The 25341-nt window shown below is 41.9% G+C and overlaps 1 long non-coding RNA gene across 1 annotated transcript; it reads left to right on the plus strand.

Moving 5' to 3' along the window:
- Nucleotides 1-218: 218 nt before the first annotated feature.
- LOC109284110 (uncharacterized) lies at nucleotides 219-18293 on the plus strand. Its single transcript, XR_002091432.2, has 2 exons — nucleotides 219-286; nucleotides 17301-18293. It is a non-coding gene; the product is annotated as an uncharacterized LOC109284110 (long non-coding RNA).
- Nucleotides 18294-25341: the final 7048 nt, after the last annotated feature.

Below are 25341 nucleotides of genomic sequence, written 5' to 3' on the forward strand. Positions count from 1 at the left end.
GTAACAGGGAACATTTACCCTGTTACAGAAAAGTGGAATGGGCTCTTTAAGGGAAGAGTTCTTGTGAACCAGATAAGGGCAGATGGCAAGGCTGGAGTTAATAAACAACCTTGTGGCCAGGCCAGCTGATAGGTCACTTGACCAAATGTGGGCAAGGTTTGAGTAGCATATAAGCCTGGGCCTGGGCCAAACCAGGCAGTCTGCAGCCTGGAGGGGAAGGAGCTTCTAAGCTGAGGGGCTGCAGAGGACTGCCTGGCTGTCTCCTGAACTGGCAAGGGCCCTGCAAGTATGATTTCAATGCTTTGTAAGGGAATATGACCAGAGTGAGGCAGTTTGTGTTACAGCTTATACTTGTCTATATTTTAAAACTGCAGTCTGGGTGGGACTGGGAAGGAGTGGTTGGAGATCTCATTACTGCCAGAGAGGCACGTGACCATCTTGAGCCCTGCCAGAGGTCAGACTTGAGGCACAGACAGGGGCCAGGGAGTACAGCATTGCCTGAGAGGGGCAGAAATATGGCTAAACAGCCCAAAGCCCAAAGAGCAGTAGATCATAAAGTCAGGGGGGCCCACAGCCCCCACAGCCTGGGAGGGGTGAAGCTAAGAGCCCAAGAGGGGCAGAAACAGGGCTAGAGGGCCCACAACCCAAAGAGGGACCAGCCAGAGTATTGGAGCAGAAGCTGGTAGGCCAGGGACCCAACAAGAGAGTAAAGACCTAAGGTGGCCTAGTGGCGTCAGACAGGGTGCCTATTTTGTTGGCTACAAATGTTCAACGCGGGATCCTTTGAATTCTGGTTTATTAGGTGGATTGAAACACTGTAATGAAGTTAAATCATAAACCTTGGGGCTGGTCCCCGCCCCCCCCCCCCCCCCCCACACACACAGTAGTGAGCTACAAGAGTCAGGTATACCTATCCCACAGGTGCTGGAGTCTGCCGTTGATGGCCAGTCGAGGCTTCTTTCAGCATGGTGTTATCTTCCAGAAGGGGGTCACTGACTGGTCCTTCTGGCTGGACGGGTTGGGTGCTGGTCAAGTTGGAGATCAAGAGGGTGCCCCTGAAGATCACTTTTCACAGCTTTTTATCTGTCCATGGCAGACTTTGGTGACTCCCCAGTTTTCAGGCTTGCTCAATCCAGGGGTTATTGACCCTTGTGGAACTTCCCCCTCGGTGGCTACTGGATGGCACCTGTCAGCCCCAGGGGTCGTCCGCATGAGGTGCAGGTTTGGGAGTCCATTGATGAATTTTGAATAGGGCTCTGGGAGCAGTTGATCTGGAGATATTCAGCCCAAAAGTTGGTCCCCGGTGTTGATTAACTCAGACCAGGGCTTCTAGCCCTTGAACAGTAAAGTTTAGAGAATTCCTGGTTGCTACATTGTCTCCTATTGATTTCTTCCATTGGTTGATCTTAGGTTTTCCTAGGTGTTAATTGCTGCCTGCTACTGTTACCATTCAATCACTGATTCACTGGCTCTTTCAGGGGCCTGCCTGATACAGGGAAGCAGCAGTTTAATTCCTGCCCTTGTTAACATTGTTACAGTGTATAACTTACTTCTGAAACTAAACACATTTAGTTAAAAGGTGAGGAGCATAAAATATAAGCTACAAGAGTAATGCCATGGCACACAAATAGATAAAAATACCAAAATACAAGGGGAGATACAAAATACACACATACAACCTTTAAAACACAATTCCTTATCTTATACTGAAAGAAAGAGGAAGGAAGAAAAGGTAGAAGAAGAGAAAAATATCCAAAGAGGGGAGAGCAAATGCAGGCAAGAGGAAAAGGGGGCTTTCTGCTACAATCTAAATGACAACTGGAAAGATCTGTAAGGCATGGACATGGTTACTGGGGAGAATGGAGCTTGCATGATTGGCCCGTAAGGTAATGAGTATGGACACACATGTTCATGAGTGTGAGACCAGTCTTGGGGAGCCCAGAGGCAGCCTCCTTTTTTCTAAAAGATAAATATATCAAGGTGTGGCAGGAAAGGGGCAAGGGAGATTTCTCAAAGAGAGTGAAGTTGATATGGGCTGAGAGGGGCTCCAGGGGCATCACAGCCACACCTGGAGTGGGACCCTGTTACACAACCATTTTGATTTACAGAACTGTTGTCTCTTTCTGAAGTGAGGGGTAGGGAGTTAAGATCAGTCTTCTAGCACTAGTGTGGCTTCAAATCTAATAGTCTTTATTTCAGTTTACAGTTACAATTTATGACCTTCATCTCTACAGTAATCAATTCTCAGTTGACTTTAGGTGAGGCATAAACTAGAAAAACAGATGAATCCTTAGCAACATACATGCTGCTTTCACAAATATCCCTATTAGATATTTTAATTATAAAACATGTTATATAATAATGTTTCCTAATAGAACAAGTTCCTGAAAACTTCCATAAGAAGTCACTGAAGCTTAAATCAAGCTTTTAATTAAAACTGCTTGTAGGCAAAGGGCCAAATGCTATTCATTGTAGATACAGTCCTATTGGACACAATGGATTAATTTAATAATGGATTAATTAACATGTCTAGCAGGATTTGATCTAAAACAACAGATCCAACCACTTTTTAAGAATATTTTTTTTTTGTCCTATTCAGTTACCATAAAAAATTTCCCTAAGGGGTGTCTATAGTGCTTTCCATGGTGCTCCTGAGAGTACCATCAAAAAACACATCCTGCCTCCCGCATTTGCACTCTACATGTGTCAAATCTGGAACATGAGGTGCCCCCTACTGCCATTCTCATGCAGGCTGGAGACAGCAATCTCTACTCTGGAGAAGAGCTCTCTAGCTGAGGTGCCCTTAGCTTCACCACCTCACTTCTGGGTTTGGTGTGTGTGGAGCAGGAGTAGGAACACGGGGCCTGCTTCTCAGGAGCACTCTCTGGGGTTCCAGGGACATGATATAGACAAGTCCTAAATGGCAGGAATGATGCAGGATGGGCACAGCCCAATATATTAATGAACAGTAACAGTTTTAGGATTTCAGAAGGCCTAGCTCTGCAAGGTTTGCAATTTATCTCTTGGTCACATTCTTACTTATCCAGATTCATAGCAGAATTTTGGACCAAGTATAAAATAGGCATTCAAATTATCACTTCTCAGAAGAGTTCTTACTCTCTGTTATCACTGGATTCTTGTGATAAGGTTGGAATGGTCCATGTAGTTAGCTGTTATCCTGCATTGGTTCATACAAGTAGGTATGAAACAGCCCAATTCTGCACATGGATGTATGTAGTAGGTACCTAGGCTCCAAATGTCTATATTCACAGATATCTGAGGTGGCATATCTTACATAGCTATAGAAACCTTTGATATTTTTGAAAGTGCATTGTTTAAATCCAAGAATGAGGAGATATATTAACCTAGGATAGAAATGATGACATGCTCTCAAATACAAGTAAGGTCATTTAGAAGTTTTTTCTATTAATATCCTACTGCTAAACCCCACCTTCTTCCATGTATTCTCCCAGAAACAAGACATTCACTGCAAGTTATCACAAAACTGAGATAAGTTTGAAATTGTAGGTTATATTTTGAAAACCAAATGCTGAATTGCAGAAAAACACATTCAATCCAAAGAAATTAAACATTCTGATCTAGCAGCTTGATAACCTGTAAAAACCCTAGTGTAGGATACACTATATGTAAATATTCCTCATCTACAGAACAAAGTCAGTGTTAGTGATACGTGGGTGAAATCTGATTCTAAGCCAAGATTTTTTCTTCTTATTTCTCCATAGAACTGATTAGTTGGCGTGCATTCCTGTCCAATCTACTTGGAAGATTTAAATTACACATTGTTTGCTAACCCTGACACTTGGCCAAAGTAGTACTTAAAGGCACTAATACAAGGGCTAGTGATCAAATGACACAGCCGTCCTAAAGCATCATTATCTTTTTGATGAATGACAATTTAAGCTTCACTTTTCTGTTGGCTCTTTTTGAAGAGCTTGAACTCCAAATACATAGTTCATAAGCTGACTATATCCTAGGAGTTGCTAATTAATTCTTCATGCAGGCATGAGATTACTAAATATTGCACCCTTCCAAGTTAAATAAAAAGAGGGTTCTGTTTCTTTGATACAAGGAAGTGTATACCTCATTGATAGAGATAATGGCACAATTATCCCTAGATAAGAAAGGGTCACTAGTGCAAACTTCACTCCATTACTCTTCTGCTCAGAATCTTTTATGCGCTCTACAGAATACTTCACACAAATAAACATCTTGGACCTGAACAGATCTGTTGCTGTGGAATTGTACATGCAATCCTTATAGTTTGTTACAGTGCTTTATATGGTGTCTACCATGATAGTCCAGTTGCCAAAATAGGGATAAACAAGACAGGAAGGACCCAATGCTTCCTAATGCTTACACCCAGGAAATGAACCCTTTAGTCACAGGATATCTTTTACTGTCTTACCTGTGGGACCAAGCAATGCTATACAATGTTTTCACTGGGCGTGTCTACATGTACACATTTACCCCGCAGTAACTGAAACTACTGTGCAGTATGGGTGCACATCATGCAGGTATCAAACTTACACCTGATTAGTTATTGTTCAGTAATGCATGTGCAGGCACCTTACTGCACAGTAACACTGTGTGTGTGGAAGACCACACACAGAGTGCATGTGCTTTAATGCCTGCACATGTAGGCACTGGCCTATTCCCACTTACTGTGCAGTAAATTTAAGCCGGTGTAAATGCACATGTAGACACACCCACTGAGCACTAAGATAGTTCAAGATCACATCAAAGTCTTATTAGTAAACTAGGGTTAAGCCTGGTTTGATAGCAGAGTTTCTACAAGTCTAAGCCACTGTTGGGTAGTGACAGTCTACCTGCAAGCTAGTAACAAACTAGTGATTTAATATTTGTTAAGGAAATATCTGCTCTCAGACTGTAAGGCAACACTATAGTGGTAATTTAGGGCACTGACAGATGTAGAGCTCCCTGCTGAAACTTATGGCACTTTGCAGGAAGTGCCATGAATTGCAACATTCCCTGCAACCCAACAGACATTTGCTATTGGGTTTGGGGAATTGAGCTCCAGTTTGGAGTGCCTGCCTTTCTGCAGCCACTCACCCCTAGTCCTGCCCCCCACCTCCCTCTCAGCTCTGGTGCTGTTTTCAGAATGGGTGGGGGGAAAGGGAGGGGAGGGAGCTCAGTCTGAGGTTTGTCCAGCCTGTGCTGGAGGGTTGGTGAGGGGGAAGATTGGAGCCCTCCCACTTTGGCCCCAATCCAGCCTCCCCACCCTCCAGCACAGGCTGGGCAAACTCTAGATAGAACTCTCTCCCCTCCCATTCTGAAGACATCACTGGTGGTGGGGCTGGGTTGTATCAGCCCAACCCTGCTCCCAGCACATGCTGACAGATGAACATCTGTCGGCATATAATGAGGGTTCAGATTATTGTGTGATCAAGCACTTTTAAAGCAGCCATGCCCATCTGTCTGTGCCCTTAAAAATCCCATGTTACACCTAAGGATAGATCTTATTCTGCCTATTGGGTACATAAGTGGAGATAGAAACCCAAGTGTAATTCTCTTCCACCCTGTTCAGGTCCCTGAAAAAAAATTAATGCAAAAATTGGTTGGGTCCTATGACACACCATGACTCCAGATTTACTCAGATGAACCTTTCAGCCAGAACACACTCCTGGGGTGTTCTCACACTCTCAGGGCAGCTCTTCAGCCCCAAACCTCTCATTGCCATCTGCTGTCTCACCACTGAGAACAGACTGAGATGTCCCACAGGTCACCTCCTGACTTACGGTGCCTCAGCTGTACCCACCTAGGTTTTGCCAGCTAGAAGAAACACATCCTTGCCTGGTCATGCACCTGGAATGCTAGACCCCTCCTTCCTTAGAAAAGGTCGTTTTGTATGCTCAAATGCTCCAAAATTACACTTACCACTGACAATAGTAAGTTATAAAAGATAACAAAAGGATTTATTATAAAAACAAGAGCAAATACAAGAAATCAGTAATGATATGTTGAGATACAGGACAGAAATATAGGAATAGACAAACAAATGAAAACACCAGAACAATGATTTTACTTTATCCCTGTACCTTAAAATCTAAGCTCTAAGAATTCAGCTTTCACATCTCGGTTCAATATGTTAGAAACCATGTAGTGCTCTGACTTTTCTGTCAGGACTTCCTGCAGCTTCTTCTGCCAGCCAGAATACTCAGCCTACTGGTTGAAAGCCTAAAATCATCCTCTATGCCTGGGAAAAATAAAGACAATCACTTGCTCCCATGGCAAGGCTTAAGTATGGTTTCTTATCTGGTTATTTACATACGTTATCCTTTGGATTCTTGGGGACTGTTGCAGGGCACTAAACTGTCTGCTCCTAGAAGAGGAGAAACCGCCTGGGGAGAGCCCGAAGAGACAGGCAGGAGCCCAGGTGCAGGTTATCAGAGCAACAGGCTAGAAAGCAAATTAGCCTGGACCTGGACCTGTCAGCTGACTGGAAAGGGCAGGGGCCTGGGACCTTATAAATCCCCAGGCTGGAATTAGGGAGGATATTTCACTACCAGCAGCCAAGCAGGTAGGAGCCCTCCTAGAAGGAGCTAGGGAAAGAGGCCTGAGCATGAGTCTAGTTTCTGGGAAATGCTAGGGGCAAAGTTTGATTCTTTTAAAGGGTTGGAACACAATAGAAATGTATGCATTATGTTATAGCCCAGTGGCTTATGTTTCGTTTCTTGTTTCATAACCGCCAGTGGTTTGGGTGAGGCTGCTTGGGGAAGGATGCCTCTATGGGGGCCCTCTGCAGCACGGGGACCCCGGTGCCAGAGAGGGCACAGTATTTGGGGTGTGGGGACCCTGGCACCAGTGTGGGCACAAAGACAGAGACAGGGCTAGAGAGAGTCCAGTGACAACCCAAGGCGGAGTAAAACCAAGGCCTTGGAGGGACGTTGTGTGAATACCATCTGCAAGGCTTGGGGCATGGTAAGGGGGCGGTTTGGAGCCACGCAGATAGCCCATAAAGTTGGGGTGCCCCAAAACATTTCCTTTGAAACAGGATCCACATGGGATCTGGAGAAGTCCATCAGGACCGTGTCTGACCGGACGTGAAGGCAGCCTCCCTATATTATATTTTCATCAAGATGTGGCGGGCGAGAACTGAGGGTGCCCATTGGGCCAAATTGGCACAGTCGAGGGGCCTTAGGAGATCATGGCCATCCTTAGGGACCCCATCCTATGTATAACTTCCTTCCCCCCCATTTGTATCTGTTTTCTGGACCAGAAGTCTTTCCTGTTCCAGTTATCCCTTGGAGTATATACATTATTTCAGACACATCCTAAGGCTACAATCCCTCGCACACTTCTCCAATTTTGAATAATGTCCTTCTTTGAATAACGCAAATAGTCAGGTGTTATGCTTTCTACAGGTCTCTTTTAAAATGTAAATTGGTCATTGCCTGGTTCTGGCTCACGGGCCTTGGATCATACCTGCAAGGGTCTATTTGATTGGCCATTAAAGACACCCATGTCGAGTGCCAGTTCTTATTAATTGCTTCTCTTGGGTGCAAATCTCATTGTTTAGAGAGTAACACTAACATCATTATTATGTTATGCAATCCTGGCTTTATTATAGCATGCATGAAATATGTTTATATGCTTTGTGGTATTTGATATAAATTTAAGGATTATAAGCCTAAATACAGCTTGATGCTACCTACCTGTAGAGACTACACATACCATATAAGTAAAATAAATTCCAGAAAATATGCACAGTATTCAGCAACATATTTTAAGTTCATAATAAGTCTTCCTCCTCTTCCTTCTTGCTTTCTTGTGACCCAGTATAAGGGGAAGATGAATGTTTATTACAAAAGCAGATAGATTTTTCTGGGACTTTAGGTGAAATAGAATCACCTAAGTTCACTTAACTGAAATGCTTAATAGGTGGGAAACACTATGGGCCTTGGTGTCCTGACTAAATTCCAACTATTATTCCCTCTCCTGTGAGATGCAGGAGGAGCAAAGCAAATGAACAGGTGAAAAAGTCCTTGGAGAGAGTCCATGATTACTTTCCCCAATCAGTGAGAATTCTGAGATTCCAGTTTCACATTGGCTAGAGCTCCTCATGAATGTCTGCAAAACCAGTTTTCCTTCAAATAATTTTTATACTTCCTTCTGAAATGCCTACAGAAATTCAGTTAGGCCAGTGGTCTACTGCAGTCAGTCTATCATGATGCTCGATAAGGTCTGGTATTTGCCTATCTATATGTATCCTGCTGTTGTCTCTTGCCTTTTATTTAGATTGTAAGTTCTTAGGGCAGGGCATTTTTTGCTTTTCCTTTGTGCAATGCATAGCATTATGGGGTCCTGGTATATGTCTAGGACTCCTAAATACAATGACAATGCAAGTTTAAAATAATGACACAAGCGAGAGTAATGGAATATAAAGAACTATCCTTAGAAACCAGTAGTTATGCATGCCAGTAATGTAATGACAGGTGGGAAATAGGGCACAGGACTTATGCAGACCAGAACCTAAGGGAGGAAACACTGCTACTTAAGAGGAGAGGGAGCACCAGAATGAAGCTGGGCAATGAGTAACCTGCCCATTTCCCCCCCACAAAATGCCAGGGCTGGAGGTGGGGAGGAGAGAGAAACATTAGTGGCAGAGGTTCGCTGCTGTGTGGAGAATGGAGATGTCACCTTCTTTTTGGTCTCCAAAAACTGATTTTTTGGCCACTTAATGTATAGCAGTGGCAAGAAAAGGAGACCTCTCTCCTAGCAGCAGGGAGCTTCTGGCTACTGCTGCATTTGCCAACACCACCCAGGTCCCAGAACTGGCCAGTTATACCTCTGATGCATCCTGAAGCTAATGCTGCTCCTTGGAATTGCCTGTACCCAAAAGGTATCCTGTCAAGGGGAATGGTGACAAGTCCCAGGAAAGTGCTAGCTTGCCTGGGGTGAAAGATCCTTCTCTCAAGTTCTTTGAATTTATGGGTTTGAGAGTGGTGAATTATGCCTTTGCTCACAGTGTTGCCAAATGTATGATTTTACTGCTAAATCTACCAATCTTTCCTAGATCTACCAATAAAGCATTTGGATTAAGTCACTGTTGTATAAGTTTACAACATTTAATACTGGATAGATTGCCTAGTGATGTTTTGATAGCTGTGAAAAGTACCAAGACTGGCAAATACCTACTTTCAGGAACTGGCAGCACTATGCACCTGCTCAACTACTCTCTGCCATGACTATTTCTTGCATTCTCTATCTATCCATACAGGACATGGACAGAACTTGTACAATATGCAGTACACCTATTAGGCTTGCTTACAATAATATCATGAACAGGGATCCTGTTTTTTTCTAATTAAAAAAAAAAATATCCCCAATTTCTCACTTTAAAAAAAAGTAACCCCAAATCCACATTTTTCTGTGATAATTTTTTTTTTAATGAAACACCACTTAGAGGGGCGGGCGGGTGTGTGTGTGTGTGTAGTGATGCTTCATTTTAATCACAGAAAATGTGTATTTTGGGTTACTTTTTTTAAACTGAAAATTGGGGATTTTTTTAATCAGAGAAAAGCAGGATCCCAGCTCATGATAGAACTAGCTATGTCCATAGGAGAGATTTTTAGAGCACATCATGCTGCTTTTTAGAAACTGTGTGTGGGTCTAAAACAAAGGTAAGTAGTGGTCTCAGTTCCAGAGAGATGACACAAAACAGTACATAGTATTGCTCAGCTTATTTTGCTAAATTAATTTTGCTTGAGTTACGCTATTGTTTTTGAAGGTTATGGGATCAGGCTGTCAGAATATGGTTCAATGAAACTAGTTTAAAATGTAGAAATGTACTGCACTCTGCTGGCCATGTGAACAAAATAAGAATATCCACTCCATGCAAAGTGACTTTAACATACATACATGTGAACTCTACTTTCAGGGTGTTCAACAAGCTATAGCTCTCCTTATTGTAGGGGTCAGTTCTGGAAAATTGGGCTAATTACCATGTCATTGAGCAATGTTGTTGGTTTACTTCAGTGGCGCTGAAGGGTAACTGCTAAGTTTGTCTCAGAAAATAAATTCTTTGTTCTCAGGTTCGCCATGCTGGGAGCAGCACTGCAAAGTTAACCCTCTTCTTATTGTGTGCCTATGAACTGATCCTGATTTATAGGACTATAACTGTTCAACAGACAGTCTGGATGAATAATCATCAGACTATAGTGTGAAGAATTCATAGCAAACAGCAAAACCATAAACAATGGATGCATCTACATGAGTAATTAATGCGATGAAATAAACTCTGGCCCAGTTCATGCTGGAGTCGGCTGTTCCCGAAGCTGTGTTTACACGTGCATCTGGAACTGCAGCATTTAGAGCCAGGGTAGAGCAGCCCTGGGTTGGCAGCAGGCTCAGGGATTCAGCTCCAGGTGGTAGTGTTGGGGCTGGCTGGGGCACGAGTGTGCTACAGTATGGGGCTAGTCGGCAAGCAGCCCCCACACTTAAGCACCCTCGTGTCCCACCCAGCCTCTGTCAGTCTACACATGTTTGATAGCACATAAGTACTCTGCTGTAAGATAGTACTGTCCTGAACTGTACTATTTTATGGTGGAGTTAATCTACTGTGCCCTAATACCAGCACACATGTAGATTGTGACACTTTACTGCTGAACTTATTAGTGTGCTCCACAATAAAGTGCACATGTGGATGAACCCAGTAAGACTAAATTGCAACACTGACCCGTCTCTGCTCACTGATTGGATATCCAGAATGATTTACCCAGGTTACTGAAGTTCAAATGAGTGTTCAAATGAATACTTTTTCCAGGTGTAATTTCAGGTATTTGTCTGACAAGTCATTTCTTTTCTGTCTGCCAGTTGTGGGGGACTACATTAAACATGGGCTATATAAATATTTGCAAATAGAAAGTAACTAAATGGAACTTGGCTAATCAAAACAGAAAATTATTTGGAACCCAAATTAATTTGCACAGATTGCTTTGCAATATTTGAGTAGCTTGAGTCCATGTGCCTGTAAGGTAATTTACATGGTTATTAGTTTAAGATTTAAGACTATTTTAAATTCTTATGAATATTTAGCAGTTAGGTTTTTCTCTGTATTTTTATGTACATGCCGTGCAACTCATAATTTCTAGGGTCCTGCTTCAGTGAAGCTTTGTCTCCTTAAATGAACTTTGGATTTGATCTTTTTGGCATAAGATCTCCCCTTTCTATACTCGTCTAAGAAATACTTAGTAATCAGAGTTTTGTTGATAAGTTAGTGAATCTGGACAGCTGACATCATAGCTCACAGGTGGAGAGGAAATTCAGGCAAAAGAACAAGATGAAATACTCAATTTGATGTAGATTGGCCATTTAGTCCCATCTTCTTACATCCTCATAATGCCCATGTTCATTTGTTCGTTCGTTTACTATTAATGATTCAAAGATTAACTGCTGAAGCTAATGTATGCATTATCCTGGTAAATCAGTTTTCCTGTCATCTATAATTTCATTAGATTTATTTGGCATTGTATAGGAACTGTAATCTCATTCCAAAGAGAGAGTTCTGCCTTTGTTTCTTTACACTGTACCCGCTAAAAAGCTTTTTTTTGGTTTTTTTGGTTTTTTTCTCCCCCTGCTGTTTCCAGAAGACTAATTATTTCACCAATACTCCCATTTCTAAGATGCCTATAAAGGTGGTGCTGTGATTCTTGATACATCTCTCCTGTCAGTTTTCCTCCCTGCAGACTGTTTCAGCCCCTAAGCTATGATTCTTTAATATACTCGGGCTTAAACTCAGAGTCTCTCCCCTCAGATAGTGGTGCATTCACTTTGTTCTTTTGTATCTTTTTTTTAATTTTGTATCAGTATCTAAATTCTAGCATTCAGGGTTTCCATTTAGTCTTCTCTAATCACTGCTAAAAATAGAGTTCACTTAATTTATAGATCCCTTATCTCTACTTCTTCAGCTGTCTGATAATATCAAACAGTGTCATGAGGGCCAAAGCTTTTATTCACATTGCATTGAAATGCTGCTTAGCGGCAGCAGTTAATTAACACAGCAACAGACCTACCCAAGTTTCCCTGTGCTTGTTGAAATATCCTCTCTGAACACTGCACTGAAGATTTCTTATCTGTTACAGGTTAGTTTTTCTGTGAACAAAGGCAATTGCAGATCAAGGCAACCTGTAGCTGGGGGAAGGACACGTTTGAAAGTTCTCGTTAATGCATATACACACACGTGCATGCATGCTCAATTACATGTGAAACACCACTGCTTCTCTCTTAATCCTGTAGTACTTATGGACCCCTAATAATGGCTTATATTGTCATTTGCAAACACCCTCTTTCCTCCCTGTTTGAGCAGAAATGACGTTTGGTTTAACTACAAAGATAATGTATTGACCCTGCAAGGGAAAGAGAGCTTTCCTTGGGTTTTCTGTATCTCATTGGCCAGCAAGTGGAGGAGGGGTGCAGGGTGACTTGTCATACTTCCATTCTGATAACTTTGTGGGCTTTGTACCTTCCTGGATAAGGGGAAGCATGCTATCTTCACAAATTGAGGTCCTCCTTGGCGCTCTATACCACACCCAGAGGGCAGTTAGGGAATTTAGGAACCACGCACACGCACACTCCTGACTTTTGGGAGGGAAATTCATGGTGTAATGAAGTCCCCAGATGTGCTGAAAATGTTACTTGGATTGTCCAAAGAAAAACCTCAGATGTCTACAAGCAAGTGCTGCAACACTTTATTCTAATTTATGCAGTGTGTATTACATATTTATATCTTAAAACTTACTTCACTCCACTGTCGTTCTCTGCTTATCTATTTGATGACAAACAGATGCTTTGGCCATTAACAGTTATGCCACTTTTTTAAGTTTCCTGCAAATCTTTAAGTTTCCTGCAGATTGGAAACAGAAGAAGAGAGAAATCCAGTGGAGAGTAGTAATTGTATGAATCTGTCAAGAAAAAAAGAAAATAAATATATCTGCCATTACAGAGCTAAGTTTATCTAAGGGCCTTATTACCAGGGATTCTGGTTTTCTCCTTTTTTTTTTTTTTTTGAATCTCCAATTTTTTTGGATTAAAAAGGTAACCCAAAATCCACATTTCCATGATTAACATGAAATGCAATGCCACTTATTTATTTTATTTTATTTATTTATTGGTTCCCTCCATAATTTGTTCATATGCTTGATTATTACCCTTGCCTTGACACTTTAGCATATAATAGGGGTGTGTGTATATATGTATATATTTGTAAATATAAAACAGTGTTTCATTTTAATCACAGAAAAATGTGGATTTGGGGTTACTTTTTGTAATCTGAAAATTGGGGATTTTTTTAATCAGAGAAAACCAGGATCCCTGCTTATTATATAGTAATTTTTGGGTGACCCCTGAAACTGTTTCTATATTAACACTTAAAAGTGGCTGTAAGCACTCATGGAGCTCAAAGTTATGCCACTCCAGGATACGATTTTCTCTGATCTGCACTACCCAGTCTCTATTCCATTAAGGTGTGGTCGCTCCCCACAAATGTGCCACTCAAGTTGAAGCCCTCCAGTGTCCCAGGATCTCTTATACCCCTGCCCTGCTCACCAGGCCTTTAGTGGCAAGTCACAGCTGTGCAGGTGGCAGACAGTCAGAGAAGGTTTCTAAACTAAGGGCGTGACTACTCCAAGCTAGCACTAACACTGATCAACATTTGTGCAGCTCAAAACATGAGGTGTAACCAGGCCCTAAGGTTAGAAGCAGACATGGGACAGTTGATCCACTTTGCTGGGCAAAACACCCTTGTCCTGTGTTGATGGTGCAGGAGAAGGGGTGATGTGATCTCCCAAATTTCCCCACTCGGCCAGACACCAACCCCAAGCAGGGAAAGCATCACAAAGGTAATAGATGTCTGCCACAATAAAGTGGCAGAGTTTATTACTACTTTTTGTTGCACTACTGAACTTCTTTTAACGTGGTGCAACAAACGGTATTGATGTATATTTGGCCAGCGCTTGTGCTGCTATAATAAATATCATGGTGTCACAAATGAGACACTAGGCAATATTTGTTTTCACCCTAAATAACAAGTTTTGGTTAGTTTTAAAATAAGAGCGAGAGTGCACCAAATTTAGTTAGACTCCTTGGGCGCGTCCACACATGCAAGCACGTGCACTTGCAGCAGCTCAAATAGAAGCGGTGCTTGTAACAGATCCTACTACATTTCTGTAGAATTCTATTGGCATCCTTCTGAAAGATTTCATGGCTTTTACTGGAGGTTGTACCTTTTATCACCAAAAAAGGAAACCATCAAGAAAGCCAGACTAGAGTTTGGATTCTAGTCCCCACTTTTTTGAGTCATAATTTTGGTTCCCTCCATAATTTGTTTGTATGCTTGATTATTACCCTTGCCTTGACATTTTAGCATATAATTGGTATGAAAATGCGCCTTGGCATTTGTATCTGTGGATTTTCCCCCAAAGATGTGAAGTCTTTGAAGGACTGGCAACATGAACATTATATAGATTAAACATGTAGAAAAGCACTAATGGCATTATTGGGAAATAATGTTGGTTTTTTTTTTTAATTAGACACAGCTGGATGCTGATTAAAATTAGACTTTTATGAAGCAGACAGTAGTTGAACAGTCGGATTTCTTTAGTTTATTAGATTTTTTTTTTCCTAAGCAGTTTTAATCAAGGCTGGATTAACATTTTCTGCCACATAGCAATGAATAAGAACTGTGGCATTGTGTGTGTGTGTGTGTGTGTGTGTGTGTGTGTGTGTGTATTTCCCCGCCCCCCCTCCCCCAACTGAGTTTGCTTGCCATTTAAGGACTGTAATATTAGACATCTATACATTTTTCAGGCAGAGAACTTGGGGACTTTACAAGAGGTGAAGAAGCACATGGGAGTCTTTCAATCCAGTAGCTCCAAGCCAACTCCCAATAGAACTCTGCTGCCCCCGGCCCCTTCCCCCCCCCCACCCCCCACAACAACTTTCTCTTTTAGGCCTTACTCGGGGTCAAGGCAAAAGGTAGTATCAAACCCCTTTTCCTCAGACTGTATGCAGATAAAACCTACTGTTTGTTGCTTCAAGTAACTAGCCCCTAACTATGCCAACTGCTTCTTCCCTCTTTTTTATATGTTGTCAGTCAGCTTCCTAGGAAGCTACTAGAGTCTAGCTGTTTAGATTGCTGATCATTAACTCTTTGTTTTCCAACATAGAGGCTTACCCCTTAACCATAGATTCCCTGAGCTGGGCACAAGTTGGCTGGTCTATCAGGGGTCGGACTCGATGATCTATTGAGGTCCCTTCTGACCCTAATATCTATGAATCTGTCACTAGATACTATTTATTCACACTGGTCTCAGCTTCCTCATGTGTATATTAGAAATATGGGTGTCTAAAGGTAGTTACCTGAAGGCACCTAAGCAAGCTGTCTGTAATTCCTTTTAGCAAAATTTTGCAAATATTGCGTCAGGATTATGATGAGAATTCATGGCAGAACCAGGACAAAATCTTAGACTTGAGAGCTAAGTACAGGCAGTCAAAAAACCTGAGGCTGAATTGGTTCAGTTGTTGCAGGTTAGTCTAAATTGCAGAGATTAAATTGAAACAGAAGTGAACAGACATTTACCTTTTGATTCAGGAAATGCAGCCACATGACTGCAGTGACTCGGGCCAGAAGTCAGGGGGTGCTAAAGCACAGCTCTTTGGTGCACAGCCAGCATGGGCTATATGTTTACTTCTTCTTCCTGCTGTCCCTGAGGTCTCTTGGATTTGCAGCCCAAAATCATAGCAGCAGAACTCTGCGGGGTTGCTCATCACTTCCTCTTCCTGCTTCCAGGTGCCTTTTGAGATTTGTAGTCCACAGTTGCAGCCACTCAGTTCACAGTTGGAGTGGGGGAAGGGGTATTTAAAACCCTTCTGTCGCCCAGCCCCCAGCCAGTGTTTGTCTCAGGGTGTGGGGATTCAGGACTGCAAAATGTTCTGGGATGCTGGGGGACTCTGATTTTAACTTGAACCAGGATGGGGTCTGGGGCAGAAGTTTCATAAACCAGTTTGACCCAAATCAGTTAAGTCTGATACTACATTCAACCAGGTTTGTCTTTAAACCATTTTTAGCCATTTTGAAACTGGTTTATGTGCACTGAGCTTCTAATTTCTGTCCCTAGCCCAAGGCTATTGTTCTTTTTTCTTGGCCCACACTGTCTCCCTGAGGCACAGTGATGAGATATTACCATGCATTACAATCTGAAATTGTGACATTCATCAAAGGAAACCATAAGATTTACCAGACTTATTCCACCTCCACCAAGTGTGTTGACGGTATTTTCAAGTTTACCAAACTAAGTACTCGGCTATGTCAATTGGTGGTACTGTCTCATTCTTTGTTCATTCAATTATAATACCAACTAACAAATTTCCTGTCAAGAATGGGGGCGGAGGGGGGGGGGGACAGAGCCCTGCAGCTGCCCCGCTCCCTCCCTCCCTCTCCCCATGCAGCTTCAGGTGTGGCCCTGCTTTCCCTCCCCCTGGTTGCTCTGGGTTTGCCTGGCCCATGTCTGCCTGCCTCCCTGCTCCCCTCCCTCCCTCTCCACCTGCCACCTCCCCCTCCCTGACGGCTGTTCTGGGGGCATCTGGGCCAGGCGGGAGGGGGTGGGGGTGGCATAATTGTTAATGGCCAAAGCACTCCTTTGCCCTCAGGCAGGGAGGTATGGGGAAGCCTTGCTGCTCAAGTGGTTGGGGCATGTTCCCTGCTGCCAAACTTCCCTGGTAGTAGCATAAACTTGGGTCCATGCAGCCCAGGCCATCCAGCCAATCACTGCCACTCTTGGTGGCACGTGTGCGGTTGGCCAGAAACATTGTGGACAGATACAGACACACAGACTAAGTCTTTTATTATATTAGAATTCTAGAGCAAGTCCCATTGAGGTTTTAAGCACAGGTCAGGCAGCAGTAGACAAATGCAGCTTAATAAAGTGACTCATTACGTTAAGAATTGGGCTGCTAAAGCTATTCAAATCTAAAATAATGTACACCTGTATTAATATTGGAGTTTGCTATATGCTTCAGTAGGTCATACTGTGGACAATATATGTTCTAGGATCTAGGCCCTAGATTCAGGATGAGGATATAGAAGCTTATTTGCATATGCAGAAGAGGATGAATGTTCCAATATTATGGTATTGCTGAAAACTAAATAAAAGGCTCATAATTACATTTCTACTTGTAACATTCAATTGACTACTTTGTAGCGTACTTTGGGGACATTAGGTTGTATGATCTAATGACTCTGGAGGTTCTGTTTTCTTTAACAGTTTGCTGTTTCAAGAGCACAGATTTATGGAAGAATGGAATATAACTGATTCAGTGAAGAAAGACTGAGCCTCAAAGAAAGGAAGAGACCTACTACAGCATTTGTCACAAGTGAAATAATATTATTGAGCTGTTTATGAAGTGGAAATTCTCTTTGGGTCAATGAAGACAATATCCATAATTCTGATTCCCTGGATCAACAGGCTTTCCAAATAACCCACGTTTATTCTTATTGACAACCATTAAGTCATTCTGAGGTATGCTGTGCTGTGAAAACTCAAACATCTCGTAAAGAAAAATAAAAATATTTCTTTGCTCTACTGCAAATAATATGCCAACAGTTTGAAGGAAAATTATTCAATAGACAGACATATCTATTGGATTCATTTTATGTACTGAATAGAAATGTTTCATTTCTGAAAATAACACAATTCCCTCAAAAGACTAATGATTTTAACAGAAGTATTTGCCTCCAGAAAAGTGACCTGAAGTGATTTATTCTTGCCTATTGTAGATTATATCGGTTCTCAGAATATAGAACAAGGCCACTTTAGCAAGGTACTTATGCATGTGCTTACCTTTATTACTGCATTTATATGTTATAAGAACGTTAACAGAATTGGGGGGTCAAATTTCAGGTCTGCTAGGGTATAGGTTCAATGCAGCTGTTTACCTAAGAAATAAATATGCTGGGAATCTTTACTCACATGCTTACAACACTGCAGTAAAAACTTAATTGAAAAAACTCACACTGCTGCCCTCTCCTTTACTTGTTAATGAAATCTAAAAGGTATCAATGAACAAGATGAGACAGTGTTCAAAACACAAATGTCATGCATAACAAGAACCAGGCTTGAATCTGACAAAAATTTAAATTTGTGAATTAGATAGGACCTGTTATTACACTTTGTAAAAGCACATCAGTGCCATTCTGAACCTTTGTCTCTTAGGTTGTTGAAAAAGTATAAAAAGAAAATAAAGATCAGTTTTAATTATCACATCATTGTGTTGAAGCTAATTTACATTTGCATATTCCCACATATACAGTTTTATAATTGAAACATTAGAGAGAGCTTCACATTTTCTGAGGCTTTTAACAGGCTGAAGCCTAAGTCCACATAAAAACTAAACAGTATTTGGTTCCCAGAGGAGAAATGAAGTTCATAATAAATACATGCATTTTAAAAATTAAACTCATTATGCTTACTAAGTTATAGTATACTACTAAACATAATGTAACCATGAAAATGATGGAGTTATTTTTTAAGGCTTTGTGTTTCTGAAGCACTAAACAAAGAATAACTATTTAATGTTCACAAGTGCCTGTATAAGATGAGAAAACAGATATAGAGGAGTCAACTGAGCTGCCAGAATCAATTGGAAATTCAGCATAATAAAGCTAGAATTCATACAGTCCCCTAAACCACATTAGGTCTATTAAACCAACCATTCTCAATCAGTGGGCTGTGGAGATGCCTAGAAGCAAAGGCGGTTGGGAAACTTTAAACTCTGAAAACTGAGGTCTCTATAAACCTTAGGTACCTCTAGGATTCTAGGTGGTAACTATGCAGAGTTCTTGCAAATAAGAACTTTGAACTAAATGCCACCTAAGTTGTATTTTATGCACCCAATTTTGTCTATTATGTGGATCTAGGACCCTATGCTTAGATCAGCAGAACAACATGACCTTCTGTGAAGACTCCTTTGGAAGATTAATTTGAACCTCTACATATTGCAAGGGGAGAGTAATACTTCATATGGGACCCTTATAGATTGGAAGTATTTGTTGTTAAAAAGGGGAAAACTTGTGCAATAAAACCCCAAGCCACTCATGTTTATCTAACTCTGCTTCCATTAAAATCAATGAAAGATGTGCCAATACTGAGCACCTGTAAAAATCCTTTCTTTTTTTGGCTTGTAGCAAAGGAAACCAAAATAAAGTTCAATGGGCTAGCTAGTGGAATCCAGACTATGGACATCAAAATAATCATCTACTCAGTGCCAAGATACAGCAGCCTACAGCTATGTCTCAGGACTGTGAAGCTAATTAATGCAGAAAGTCAGTATGGTCACTGGAAAATCAAGAAGTAAGACATGTTCATTCAGTAGGTTTTCAGAAAGTCAACATTGATGAGGCTTCTTCTATTGCCGCCTACATTTCCTTAAAGACAAATTGCTTTGTTTCCCATCACAGCTGTCCTTAAAATACAGGGCTACAAACTGCACCAATGAGGTGGAGCAAAACCAGGAAAATGGGTGTAATTTGAATTCCTTCTTTACTGGTAAGTTTAAGCCATGACAAGCAGTGCTCTTCTGAAATATTACACTTCAGAATGCTTCATAGGATATAATAAAGCCTGAGACAGTGTGGCTAAAACCACCTGAGAAGTGGGAGTTAATGCTGTGACCAGCATTGCATGCTGTGAAATGTTGCCCCTCTATTATGTGTATGCATAATAGAGAGAGCAATTTGATATGTTCATTTCTCGGAAATATAGAACAGGTAAGCTGGGATACTGCGGATAGGCCAGTGATTAGAGCATTCAGTTCAGATAGGAGAAATCTAGATTCATTTCCTCTGTGATCTGATTTGGAACAGGAATTTGAACTCAGCCCTCCTACTGTCTCACAGACACCCATTACTATTATGTCACATGAGGTATGCTGAGTTGATTCTACTTCCAGTTTCTCCTGTTTAAGCTATCCCATTTTGCACATGCTACTTAAATAATAATTGGATGAGAGATGTGTGAATTACTATCTAGCCTAATGGTTAGCACACTTACCTATTGAGAGGAAATTGGGAAGCAGGCCTGGAAGAGACTTCCTGGGTTGAAGTCTAGTCTCCTGCTGTCCCAAGTAACCAAGTCATCCATTCCATCCCATTAATTTATAAGATCCATTTTGACACCACAAGTTTCTTGCCCCTACTGTCCCCCACTCCTACTGGAGGGCTGCTCCACAGGAACAAAGGAAGTCCAAATTCAAGTCTCTGCCCCAGGGAAATGTAAGTACTTTACTCTGAGGAGAGAGCTGAATCAAAAGTCAGGTATAGACATTACACACAAACCAGTATAAGTGATCAGAAACTGGTTTAAACCTGTAATAGAATGAAAGTTCAGCACACATAGACTGATTTAAAAATGGTGTACCTGGTCTAAGATAGGCCTGGATGGACGGAGCATCAGACTTAATCAGTTTAGGTTAGACCAGTCTATTGAAGTTCTGTACCAGATCCCTTCCCAATTCAAGTTAGGTTACAGCCTCTCAGCATCCCAGGCTCCCTTGTGGGTCCCCTCCTAACTGCCTCCCGCACAGGGCAGCATGGTAGACTTAGCCTCCACTAGTCTGCTCCAACCAAGTGCTGGAACGGTCTGCCCCTGGACTGTGACAGAGACAGCCAGAAATGCTTCTGTCACCAGCCTGGCCTTCTGCCTGTCAGCAGTGGCTGCGTGGCAGGAGAGGGGGTGGGGGAGCAGAGATCCCCTGCCATGCAGACTCCCCCCACCAGCTGTGCTTCCTTGGGTCTGCGGGGCCAGGACTAGGGCTGGGGTCAGGCCTCTGTAGTGGGGGCCTCCACTTCCTCCATTGCTGCCCGACTCAATTGATAGCCACATGTAGCTCTCAGCTGCAGCTCCCACCTGCCCTTGTCAGCCACATTGGTGGAGGGAGGGATGGAGGCCCCCACCATGCAGGCCTGGTCCTGGCCCCTCTGGAACCAAGCACAGCTGGGAGGGCCACATGGTGGGGGGACTTTGCTCCCCCAACCCACTGCTGCTGCATGGTTCTCAGCCCCAGGTTCTGCCTGCCCTTATCAGGCAAAACATGAAATGCTGGCGGGAGAAGTTAAAGCTTCCCACTGAGCAGCCCACCCAGATGTGCTTGCTCAGGTCTGAGGGGGCTGGAGTTGGACCTGTGCAGCGGGAGCATCCATTCTCCCTACCCTGCTCCCACCTACCCTTGCCCAGCTGATAGTCACATGTGGTTCTCAGCCCCAGCTCCTGCCTGACCCTGTCTGCCAAGCTATAAAGTGTTGGGGGAGCAGAGGCTCTCCCCCTGTGTGCCCCCCCAGCTATGCTTGCTCAGGTCTGGGGGGGCTGGGGCCAGGACTGGGGCAGGGGCTTCTTCTCTCCCATCCCCCAGCACTGCACAGCTCTCAGCCCTGGGTCCTGCCTGCTCCTTCAGCCTCAAGGGCCTGGCTCCAGCCCCTGAGACTAGAGCAAGCACAGCTGCCCCCCACCCCTGCACACACACAAGCTGCTGCTGACTGACGACCACTGGAGAGAGGCCATGCTGGAAGGTGTGCGGGACTGCCCCCTGTCTTCTGCCCCCCCCCCCCCAATGAAGGGCAAATGTGTTCTTTTCACTTCCAATATAATCTACACAACTTAGAGAAACCGACATAGGTTTGATTTATTCTGCCTTGAGCTTTTTTAATGTCTGTACCTTGCTAAAATAGTCTATAATTCAGTAGTTACAGCATTTCTGTGGAAAGTAGGACATCACAATTCAAATCCTTGTGTAAATCAGGGAGATAAGAGATTTGAACCAGGGTCCCTTACATTCTAGATGAGTGTCTTTATCCTTGGGCTATTGAGAAAAAATGATAGGCCTTTCCAGATGCCAAGCTTTTTGACTTTAGCTGGCTAAAGGATCTAACTTCAGTAGAGGATTCATGATTGTCAATTCTGAGTGAGAAGAGGAGTCCCTCTCCAGTCCAGAGCTGAGGAGTATACACATAAAAGAATGACTAATATAATAATATAATAATCTACCTCAGATGTCACTCTGTAATGAATTTATGGTAATGAGTGGAGACACAACTAGCACTCCAAGCTAACTCCCTGGAATCAGGATTTTTCACAGTCTGTGTACCATGTAGTAACTATTCCATGTAGTAAAGTTGTTACATATTCTGCCTGTGCAACTTTACCTTGGATTCATGTGATTTACTAGGTAGCTGGACAGTGGGCCATGCATCTGCTTTATTTTTACTGTCAAGTAAATTTTATTTACTACATAGCAAATGTATCGTGTTTGTATGCATAGACACGTCATTCTCCTGGTGGGGTGGGGTTAAGTCAGGGGTGGGCAAAATGCGGACCACGAACCACATGTGGCCCACCAGGCCATTCTATCTGGCCTGCAGGGCCCCTAAAATATCTAGAAAATTAATATTTATCTGTCCCTAGCTGCCTGTCATGCGGCCCTTGATGGTTTGCCAAAACTCAGTAAGCAGCCCTCCGCCCGAAATAATTGCCCGCCCCGGTAAGTCCACACCAGGCTCCTCAGCATCTGTTTAGCTTAGGTGACCCCCAACTCAGCAAGCTGGCTTCTGTGAATCTGATTCTTAAACATCTGATTGTCCTCAAGCAATGGAGAAATCCCGGTACCCAACCAAAGCCTGTGGATTCCACTCCATGGCAGAACACCTAAGAGTAAGACATTGCAACACTAAGCCAAAGAATGTCTTGTGGATCTAGTCCAAGTATTTATTATTTATACAAAAACAAACAAACTAATATTAAATAATCCAGTGTCAAGCAGTATTCTCTGTCTCCTTTAATTTCAGACTGTCAGACTTCAAGAACTATCTTAATGCTTAGTTTATGCATTATTAGTCAAACTAAGAAGGACAGGCATAATGTCCAAAGCCCTAAATATCAATGCAATGCTGTGAATATCAATGTAATATCTTTTAGACTTAAAATGCGTATATTTGGTCCTCTGGTGTTTTTTTTTTCTCTCAGCAAATGCAAATCCTGCTAATCATATCTGGTGAAACAGCCTCACAATAAGTGACAATTTCACAGCCTTGCTGATTAGAAAAGGTAGTAGCTCACGGACATATATTAAACTCTGTAAATCTGCTCAGAAGCTTTGGGCAACGAATAAACAGCACTATATTTATCTCAATGGCAGCGTTACTTACATTTATATTAATTTGTGCTTGGAGCTCAAGTTTATCCAAGCTCAACATCTGGAAATCATATTGAAATATATGGGCGTTTGAGCCTATTCTATGTACAGTTTCATTAGAGGGGAAAAGGTAACCAGTGATTTGGGAGAGCTTAAGTTTTGAATGCCCAACTCAAGACATTTTAAGGATGATCGTATTTTCCCAGGATGGGAGCTCAGTATTCTCTGGGAATCAGGTCCCATGTGGTATGTCAATTGGATTGCCAAAAAATGTAAACACCCGAGAGCACTCAGCACCTCTGAAAATGCTTGCGTAAGTGAAAAATGGAGAGGACAGGTCAAATTTTAAACCTGTGTGAGCAATCTTACCAGCAGCAGTCTATCAATAGATTTTCTATTTCCAGTACAGTCATTACTTTCTGTTGGAAAAGTGAAATTCAGAACAAGTGATGCACATTTAGTGTGACATTAATATTACATTCACTACTACATCCACACAGACTAAAATAATTTTTTTTTTTTTACTGTTAAATTAATATCACCATGAATAAATTTTAAAGAACTTTTTTTTCTGGCGGGAGAGACAACTGACTTTAATGTCTATGCTCTGCTAGACACTTGATGTAACAGTTTCCAGATTAGACTAACTAACTTCCAGGTGAGACTACTATCAAGATATTCTTCTAGGCCCATCAGTTTAGCAGTGTACCGTTAAGAATTTGATGTCAGAGTTTCTGTAAATTCCCCAAACCAAAGATAAATATTTAACACAAAAAATAAAGGGCAACTACACTTGTTTTAATTTCATTTAATCTTTGTTGGAACAGATTCTTGCCTTTAATGTTTGTGACCAACTGGCCAGTCACTTCTATTTGTTGAAAAGCTTGCCTCCACTGCAGGCCAAAATGGCTTAACCATGTTTCATTCTGACTTATTTATTACGTTGCTTGAGCAAACATCTTTTTTTTTTTTTAATCTTTGACCTTCTTCTTGAAGCTACTTGAATACTTCTTCTCATAGACTCTAACCATTTCATCTGCTATGTTCTAAAAACTCTGGATTATCCTGTAGTTTAGTGCTAGAAATTTACCTGACACATCACTGCAGTTAAAGCAATGCTCAATGCCTTATTACTAATCCAACCTTCCTGATATTATAAGTGTAAAAAACTTACTTTGTTAATCTGTCTAGCTTTAATTGTGCTACTGTCCATCTCGACTGTGAGTCAACTTTATAGCATTTGTGGTTAACTATTGCTATTATCAGTGCTGCTATACAATCAAGACATGTATTATGTCTTCCAGCATTACTTTTTATGATTCTATGCTTCTATGATTACTAAATTAAAATGATTATGACAGTCCTATTTATTTCACTATACATGGACTGTTTTTATAAGCAGCTGGGTTTTGTGGGTGCAAAGTACTCTTCCAATGAGATTTTTTTCCCCTGAACCTTTCCAGGAAGAGCTGAGGTATGGTTTAGCCCTTGTGAAAGATCATATTATTTCACAAGATCCTCTTTGAAGAAGTTTTCATTGAGTGGGAGAAAATGATTTCCCTTAATGAACTTTTTGCTGCTAGCCACTTTCCTCTGGGAAATAGCTTAAAGGGAGCATTCCTGAAATATTTCCAATAAATATACTCTCTCTCATGTGCTATGACTTTCCCAAGAGGTTCAGAGTGTGATCTGAAAATAAATTCATAATGACTTACCTGTGGCAGTCACAACAAAATTAGAAACATTGACCATGTCTACATGGGACGGTTACTGTGCATTAGCCTAATAACACTGCATAGTAGCATATCATAGCAAGAACCATGCTAATAGTCTACTGTGTACTGTTATTAGGCTAATGCTAACTGTATGCTGGTGCTACTGTGCTGTAAATTTAAGCACTGCTCATTTAGTTAGTACTTTATTAAGGAAGTACCTAAGGTGCATTAATAAATGTGTAGACGTATCCACTGTGCTTTGATTTAGCCGTGAGTGATCCAAGAAATATATAATCCAAAATAGAGTTTCATACTTCACTGCAAGAGATTTGTCACTATGTATAACTCAATAACCCTTGATATATTTTAAAATCTGCTTGCTTTACTTGGTATACTAACTTGATTTCTT

This window comes from Alligator mississippiensis, chromosome 1 (genome assembly GCF_030867095.1).
Source record: "Alligator mississippiensis isolate rAllMis1 chromosome 1, rAllMis1, whole genome shotgun sequence".
NCBI lineage: Eukaryota > Metazoa > Chordata > Crocodylia > Alligatoridae > Alligator > Alligator mississippiensis.